The sequence below is a fragment of the Cyprinodon variegatus genome, unplaced genomic scaffold (genome assembly GCF_000732505.1).
Source record: "Cyprinodon variegatus isolate N-32 unplaced genomic scaffold, C_variegatus-1.0 Scaffold476, whole genome shotgun sequence".
In the NCBI taxonomy this organism is placed as follows: domain Eukaryota; kingdom Metazoa; phylum Chordata; class Actinopteri; order Cyprinodontiformes; family Cyprinodontidae; genus Cyprinodon; species Cyprinodon variegatus.
In genome coordinates this window covers 427,870-437,823 of record NW_015150929.1, presented here as the reverse complement: position 1 = coordinate 437,823, position 9,954 = coordinate 427,870, and positions in this window count along the sequence as shown.

Genomic DNA, 9,954 nt, shown 5'->3' with positions numbered 1-9,954 from the left:
TAATGATGCAGTGCCATTCAGTCAGTCAAGATAAGCTTTGACCTCACCTCAAAGCTACATTTATGTAATTCAGTCATGCCACTGTGTTCTCCTTGTTCATTACCAAAGATCTTCTCTATTCAAGGTAGACTTACTCTGCAATACCTACCTTGCAACTTTATATTGACCCATTGGTCACTGCTTCATGTCCCCTGCCAATTGCCAAAAGACCAACTTGTTTTAAGACTCTTATCAACAGATCAGCACCCTGAGTAAGGATAATGCAGCTTCACACCATTCACCTCAGAGACCTTAGGACCTCAATCACTACCATCTATTAAATTACAGTCTAAAATCAGATGCAAAACTGTAATGATCTTCTCTGCACACTAAAGCAGCTCTCTCTTCTTCAGTGTAAATTATTGAATGATGGCAACTTGTGATAAACACCTGCGTAATATTATTTCAACTAATAGTTTATCTCATTATAGCATCATAGCTCAGGTTTGTCTGGTTCTGGATAGTTTTTTGGGGGGATTTCAATTAGATTAAATTGAACTCAGTTTGTTTACATACGTAATACCAACCAACAACACAAGGAATCCCAAGGCATTTCCCAAAGAGAATTCAATCAAATCAGAGAGGCAGAGTGGTTTTACACTTAAGGATGGATTCTCCTGTTGTCTTTGGCTGGAACCCAGTGGAAGCCAGAGTTATAATAAGCATTAAATAGAGATTTGTCTGCTGCCAACCCACCTCTCCTGAAGAACAAGCAGATGTGGGTAGAGTACGCAATATTTAAAAAAAGGAATTTGATAAAAAAAGACACTTTGATAAAAAAAATACTGAGTGTCAGGGTTGGTTGTAGTTTAGGACCTAAATGCAAGGGCAGAGAGACTGAGGTGAATCAAAGTAAACAGTTTAACAAAGGCAGGAACCCAAAAATCCAACTAATAATGAAAAGCAAACCAGAACTATGGAGACATCTGGGGAAACCAAACAGGAGGAGCCAAGGAGAGACGAGGTAGGCGGACAACAGCATGGAAGGGCAACAAAGACAAGGAACCAACAAAGAGTGACAGCAGAGGGAGAGTATAAATAGCTGACTGAGACAAAGGCAGGGCTAACGAGCTGACAAGGAGCAGGTGTGAGAGGAGACAACGAGGGAGCCAAGGGGAAAGGAACACACACAAGAGAGCAAAAGAGGACAACAGAAAAACATGAGAACTAACATAAATCTAGAAATTACAACAAAACTGGAATTAAACCAATAAAACTAGAAAACAAGGAGCAAAGTAAAGCACAACAGAACCAAGACCATGACACTGAGAAACTGAGCATAACATACAATTTAACATATGCCATTTATTTAGAGTTTCACTAATTATCAAGTCATATGCAAATTCTGGTGTTTTAAAAAAATAAAAAAATAAAAATATATAACACAAAAACAGTAAGTGTAAAAAAATCACATACTTCTAACAAAAACTTATGGAACTTGCAGTATATACTGTAATATATATATATATATATATATATATATATATATATATAGAGAGAGAGAGAGAGAGAGAGAGAGAGAGAGAGAGAGAGAGAGAGAGAGAGATCTGAAAAGAGTTTACTACTTCTTGTAATATAATAAGGTATATACTATTTAGTGTATGTTGACAATGGGTAAAGAAGCCAAACAAGTTAAGACCAGCTCTACATTCTCCTGTTTGCACTCATGTTAAAGTGAAAAGTAATAAAACTACTTTTAAAATATATATTATTTTTTTTCCAGAAAGATACTATATAGTCCCCACTCTATTGTTTAAGGGTTAGAGCGGACGTTCGGAGACAGCCACTGTCACGTGTCCAACAGTGATCAAAAGATAGTGTTCATCTGTCCGAACAGTCACTTAACTGAGTGCACTGTAGGGTCCCATTCTATATAGTGACTGAAGGGTTGGGGGGGATGTTCAGACAAACCCTGTGTTAGTGATGCACCAGCCTCACCTTTGAAATCAGGCTCTGCCCACCACGTTCCAAACCGATATGCTGTGAAGCCTGAAATAAGTCTGTCTGGAAAGGCTAATGTACAATGAAGGTGATGTGTGTACTAGGGTGGAGTTAACGGGGTGGTAGTACTTACAGGAATGAGAGTCCTACTGGAAGGTTGGTGCTGTGAGTTCCAACTGCCATATTAGCTAAGAATGGAACTATAGAAATTACAGTTTTTTATATTTTCAAGGGAACACATTGTCTCACTAGCAGGAATTTCTTTTTTTTGGAATGTTGTTGTATGAGCTCTCTTTATTATAAGATGCTTCATATCCTCATAGTAAAGAACCAAAGCAACAACTTTTATTGTGTACCTCTGATTAGAATGTAATGGTTGACTCCTTTTTCATTGACAAGGTTGGCTAACTACACAGTTTCTTGGATGTTTAAAAAGCCTCTGCCAGTTTAAAATCATCTGTGGGGGAACATTTTGGATGTGTGATCCAACATAGGAATGGTAATGGAGAGAAAGTGGAGATGTTGATCATTTGTAAGGATTTTGCAATGATGTCAAATCCCTAGCTTCTTATATGTACTAAACCACAGAGCTGTTTTACAGTTATGAAAGAGTTTGGTCAGCATTTAACAACATGCAACAACACCATTAAGCTCTCATACATGTACTATTAAACTTTCCTACATGAAAATATCTTACATGAACAAATAGATTATCTAAAGCATACTATTAAACTCTTTATCTTTCATCTAAGTAGATGGATACTATTGTGGTTCTTGATTACAAAGTTAGCTTTTACTAGCTGGTTTCTGAATTGCTTACTGTAGGCCAGCATAATGAAAATTTCGCAAAAAAAATGGTGAAGATAAGAAAAATGTGATAAATCTGATAAAAATCCCAGAGGTATGAAGCCATAGTATTGGCATCACTTCAGATTTGTGAATTTTCATAAGAAATTTAATCGGTGATTCCCTTTTTAAGGCATGCTCTGCTGCATCACTATAATATAAAAATAACCCCCAAAAAAATAGTGTAACAGTGTATTTTTTTATTGGTTAGTTTGAGCTATTTTTTTCAGTGCTCATTTAAATTTGCTGCTAATTTGAAAGAAATAGCAGCAACTACACATGGCAGGGACAAAACACTGATACAAATTGTACAAATCAATAATCTAAGTTTGAAAAAAAAAAAAATTATGTACATATATATATATATATATATATATATGAATATGAAATTCAAATGTTACTACTTTAAAAAAAACATCAGATAGTAGTTATTAAGCAGAGATTAATTAATACTATTATATATTAATAAATATTTTTATTCCTAAATAAACATTTAACTTTGACTTTTGAGGTATTTAATGGTTAAATCAATTTTCCTGTAGTTTAAATTTCTCCAACAAATGTAAAGCTATGTATTAGAATGTATTTAATTCCATTAAATCAACAAATAAGAATAAACAACACATTTGGATAACTGGTAAATTTTAGAGGGTTTGACAATATATGCAAGAGAGTTTATTAGTATTTTGCGAGAAAGTTTAACAGTATATGAAAGAAACTTTGATAGTACATGTAGGGGAGTTTAATGGTGCATGTAAGAGAGTTTAATAGTTTTCTGAGAGACATTAAGATAATAGATTTTAAGTGGTGTTTGTTAGAGGGTTTGGTCATCTTTATGCACCTAAATAGTGATTCTGTGAGTGTTTATGTAAGATAATTTTATGTTTGACTCATGCTGCCTCTTATAGCTTTTTCACATTTTTCTGTTTTTTTTGTTCAGCTGGAATCAAAACTCATTCTCTTTTAGCAATTCTGTTGGTTTGCTATTTTTTTAAATTTTGTTTCCTGCAAAGGAAGATTTGGTTAAACTGCAAATCTGTAATTTGTGTAAAAACAGAAATTACTACAAACACATTTTACAAAGGCCAATAAAAAAATCTATTATTGTGACTTTTATGTTATTTGCTCTGAGCCAACACTGACAAACACTATTTGCATAAAAATAATCAGGTCACTGTCTTATTAGAAATATGTGTCAAACTGTCATTTGGTTGCAAGCGAATTCACAGTATTAAATGTGCTGTAATACGGATCGCGCTTCGTTTTTTATTCTTTTGCAACAGCTTTTCCCCAAAGGAAATAAGTAGCAAAACAAGATCAAAACTCACACTATTAACACATTAAAGTAACAGTCAAAAAAATTAAAAGCTTTCAAAACAGATGGTCTCATTTTATGCAAATGTTATTATGCAAAGGCGAGCCTGGAGGCTTGGCTATTTTTCTAACCCTTTAATTGGCAGAGAAAAGCGAGGTGCCAGACGTTGCAGGTGGCAAGGTAGCCTCACTTTCTTTTGTCACATCCTGAGCGAGAATTTTCTGAGAATTTTTATTTAGTGTTATTTCCACCCGGGCCTCTCCACAGCCATCTGCACGCCGAAAGGAGGAGCTCTGTGTGGTGCTCTGGCTTGTCAAAGCCCCGCAAACTGATAATGTGGTGCGCCTTTGCTCACAGCAAGGGATGGCTCACTAAGGCAATAACCTCAGAAAGCAAACCTTTGGTGAAGAACATGAGCATTACCCACCGTTGTCTTTCTCTCTCTTATTTCATCCCCTGAATACTCTTAGCTGCTGGTTAGTGCTGTGCCGTCTGGAGTATGTCGGGATAATTAGGAAATATGATCTGAATGGGCCTATGCCCGGAAGATCTGCTTGTAGTTTCATCTCTATGAAAAGGGCACCATGCGATTACACAATGACAGTTCACTTTACCATCACCTTAATGTCCATGTTAAAGGAAAATGTCTTAGTGCCATCTTTTGTGTTGAACATGCAATAAAAAAAGCAACATAAATTGCCATTTTTGCATATTTCCACAGAATATTGTAGCACTGTAAACTCTCTTTTGTTTCAAAGCTTTTTAAAGCTCACACTCTCCTTTTATGTGAAGCCGTTGTGGCCTATAGATGTACGCAAAGCCAGAAAGCAGCACTGCCTAAATTACCTAAATTAGCCCCTGATGGAATCCAGTTTTTTGGATGCATATCAGATAAAGCTATCCGGGAGACATACAGTATAGGACATTGAAATCCAGAAACGTATAAGTGTTCCTTCCTAAAATATTAGCTTTTGATCTCATTTCCTTTTCCCGTAATCAATCTCAGGGAAAATGTGCTCTCAATCATTACAGAATGAAGAATGGCAATGATTTTCCCTTTGTTCTTAGTAAATCTGCCTCTTCAGCATCAGTCATCTGCTTGCAAGACACGCACCAAATCCGAGCATGCACGTGTGCGTGACATATGCAAAACGGATGTATCACTTTTTAATTGTGATATATTTAGATTTTGGCAGCACAAATAAAGTTTTGGCACAAAGAAATCTATTCTAATTTTTTGAATATCACAATTGGAGTATCTAAATGAATGTTGCAGCTTAGTCTTTGTTTAGAAAAACTGCCGTAAAGAATTCCCAGTGATCCATATTGTAGGTGTTTCTGTTTTCATTCTGGGTGAGAGTGTAACAAGGACACAATCTGCTCATGTCTCTCTGTTCCCCGTGGTTGTAGCGGCGAGGTAACACTAGATGCAGTGATCTTATTGTAGCTCAACCCTTGGGGCAGCACAAACAACTCGGCAACACCTCTGACTCTATAAATATGTAAAATGCCTGGTGTGTGTTCCAGCGGCCCTGTTGTGCTCATCGAGCCAGCTTCTCCTCCTCCGATGCCACTGCCCAGCCTCTTTGGGGACCAGCCAGACAAAACAATGTAAATAAGTTATGATGAGCAGGTCTTGTTGGCACTTGCTTAAACAAGTTGCATTGTGTGTCTCCTTTGGCCGAGTGACAGAGATCGTGAACGGATGACAACCAGCAGATATGGTTTCTCAAGCATATATTGCTTCTGTTAATTCATTCACAGGACTTTCTAGATTTCGGGATTTTTTACAGTTTTTTTTGTTTGTTTTATATAATTTTGATATTTTTTGTTCCAAGACCACAGAATGATATTTTGATGGCATTATGTACAATTTCTTTTTACAAGTTTAAAGTCCCCACCCCCGCACCCCCATAGATATGCCAAAAAATGTATAATAAATTTCTTCTATTTACAAAACTTCCCTCGATAGGCGCCATTATTCAGTTCCTGAGATATTGATATCATACAAAAAAAGCTTCTGATGGGCAATTGGAATGTATGGAAGCCCGTTTCTGCCACTCTGTAAAAAAAATAAATAAAATTATCTCATTATAATGAGAGAGTATCTCATTATATTGAGTTACTATCTCATTATAATGAGATACTATCTCATTATATTGAGTTACTATCTCATTATATTGAGTTACTATCTCATTATATTGAGTTACTATCTCATTATAATGAGATACTATCTCATAATATTAAGTTACTATCTCATTATATTGAGATAGTACAGTATATCATTATATTGAGATACTATCTCATTATAATGAGTTATTATCTCATTATATTGAGTAACTATCTCATTATAATGAGATATTATCTCATTATATTGAGTTAGCATCTCATTATATTGAGTTACTATCTCATTATAATGAGATACTATCTTATATTGAGTTTCTATCTCATTATAATGAGATAGTATCTCATTATATTGAGTTACTATCTCATTATATTGAATTAGCATCTCATTATATTGAGTTAGCATCTCATTATAATTAGATAGTAACTCAATATAATGAGATAATAACTTAATCTAATGAGATAGTATCTCAATATAATGATATACTGTAGTATCTCAATATAATAAGATAGTAACTTAATATTATGAGATAGTATCTCATTATATTGAGTTACTATCTCATTATAATGAAATATTTTTTTTTTTTTTTTACAGAGTGGTGGAAATAGGCTTCCATAGGAATGTATATAGATAAAGATATTTGGGTAGTTTTCAACAGAGGAGGGGGATCAGGTCTTCTCTATAAAAGAAATTGGAATCACAGTTAAACCTCTTTTTTTCTATATATATATATATATATATATATATATATATAAAGTTGTTACCTTAGAAGACTTGATGCCTGTAAACATAAGAAATTAAGTTGTTGATGCAGGCTGCATTACTATTCTTTCTTTTCTCATATACCTGCACATAACCGCTGTCATTTCAATTTGTCACCAGAAGGGGTAAATGTCTGCAAAAACTCTGCAATAACACGTTTCACTTAATAGAAAAACTGAAGTTCACTAGTAAACTGTTCAGTGTCTTAACTGAGTGACCAATCATTCTATAAAAGCAGAAGTTGAACCTCTTGGCTTAAGGGTTAGGTGATATGAAGGAATAAAAAGGTTGAATAAATTTACTTTACAGATCATCATCATTAACTGAACTTAACAAAATAGCCATGTCTTTGGGGTATGAGAAGAAGGAAAACTGTTTGCTTGTTGTGAAATGTTTTAACTCAGAACAATAATGTTAGATCCATGTATTGATTAAATAATTTTATACCTTTCTGCTATGCTAATATAATTTTGTATTGCACATGTTGCTAAGTCTTTGAACTAGTCATTTCCTGTGGTATGAAATGACACAATATCATAATGCTGTGATATTTTTCATGAAAGCGCATCCCGCCTAGCACTATGCTGCAATCAGCATGTCATTTTTTTTGTTACCATTCTGTTCTATTCTGTTATATCTTTGAGCTACTCTAAATGTCTTTTTTATAGCTGACACTATTTTGTTGACAGAAAAAGAGAAAAACATTAAGACAAAGAAAAAAACAAGTACAAAGAGCATTTAAGCTTTGAATAATAAAAAAAAAAATCTGTCAGCTGCTACCCATGCTAACCCTAAACTATCTATCATTCTATCTCAAAATATCCACTGTTTGTTAGTTTGACTCCTAACGTTCTGTTCTATCTGCTTTTTGTCATCATAGCAGCTGTATCTGCTTTGTTCCTGTTTGGTAGTGAATTGTTTAAAGATGATAGAGTTGCTGATTTTTTAAATTTTTATCAGTGCTTAGTCCTGTTTCTCTCCCAGACATACCTTTAGGGTAGCGACTAACTGTGACTTACTGTGTGTGCCCCTTTTTTGGCATGTACTGTAACTGGCTCAGAGCTCATCTGCTAAAATATTTCAGCTGGGTTTTCTTGAAGGTTTCCTTGAAGGAAACCCAATCCGATTGGATGATCTGATTGGATTGGTTCTGTAAAATTTCTTAAGATAAATAAACTTAACTAACTGCATTGACTATCAATCTTTTTCTTTCAGTATGAACCCCATTAGCTCACTCATTAGATGTAATCAAAAACTAAATGTAACACTTTCTGTCCTTTTTTGGCAAAGTTTTCACTTTTTGGGCCGACATAAATACTACACAAATTTCATTGAAAATTCAAAATACCATTCTTGATTTATGAGAACATTTTAACTTCTGAAAACCAAAATCGATTTTCTTTTTCTCCATGATACTGTTCAAGTTTAGAACGTAACATTGTGTGTTTTCTTCAGAGCTGGATATATATTGTTACTTTAAACATTTCCTTGTCTAGCATTAGTTTATCAGTGCTTTAGAATGACGAACCAGTTGTTGGACATGATTTCATTAAAAGTATATTGGAGGATTTTCGTGAATTTTTGAAAAGACCCACCCTCTCCACTTAAAAGAAATGCACATGCACAACCCTGTACCTGCTCCCAAAAGGAAATGTCTATTGATCATGTGTAAGAGCCCAATTCTCCTTGTGCACGCTCTGTTTAAAGTTGCTGTTTGCATCGATCATACAAGCTCACTTTCCAAAAGAAGATTTGCAATTTTTCCACTATGTTAGACTCACCAAGGGTAAGTGAAATGGGTACAAGCACATACTATAGCCTTACGTAAACATATCACCAAAATGATTGACAATTAGGAGGGACACTTATTTTGATGATCCACCCAGAAAAAGAACATCCTCCACCATACCTTTAAGTTTTTTCAATTTGTTTTGTCCACAAAGGGCATTATATACCACCTAGTAAACCAACTCCATACATGGAAATCACAGCTGATCTCTCTGCACCATCAGCATATGTGCCCCTGCCCATAAACAACTTCCCAACATTAGCCGAACTGTCAGGGAAACTTCAGAATCTTAACAAGTAACCAGCCCTCTAAGCCAACCCAAGTCTGTCACCTTTCCTCTGTTTCATTAACCTTCACAACCACAATAGTAGCCAACCACTCCTTAATGCTGCTTTCTTCATCTTCTATCCCCTGATCCCTCTTGGTAGTCATACTAACATCCAGTGCTTAACATTTTAAATTGTGCAACAAATCTAACATTTACTCTACAGCTGTCAGAGCTGTGTGCTGTTTCCTGAGAGCTTTATGTCTTACTTGCAAAATTAAACTCAGGACAAAACTTATCTCAAAATTAGAATTGATTAATGGTGAGCAAACATAAGAAAAAAAGAAAGGAATAATCAAGAGGAAGACTTCTGTGGTGCGAAGTTAAAGTCTGAAGATGATTGTGGGCACAGGTTGAGATCTTGTAGATATCCAGTGAATGTATATCATATTTTGTGTTGATAAGTTGAGTTCCAGAGCATGTTGTAGTGTAAGAGGTGCAAGGTTTGGAGGAAGAAGTAGGAGCTGCAGTGGGGAGCATTGAAGGATTTCTGGGGGGATTGATTAGGAGAAGCTTGAAATTGTAAATCATGACATATGAGAGCCACCAGAGGCGAACAGCATGTAGGGCACAGGGAAGGAAGGGAAGCTAACACAGAAACATATCATAATATATCAAAGTTCCTCCATAAGATACAATTTTGATAAGGCTTAGCATCAGCTGGAGACTGGTCTTCCAGCAGGAGCATACATTCCCAGTAGCAGATGAGGAAATGCAGACTGGTCTATGTAGCTGCAGTGAGTGGCCAATCCTCCAAATTCATCTGGAATAGTTTCATTTACAACAATATAATCACATGTGGACCATTACAT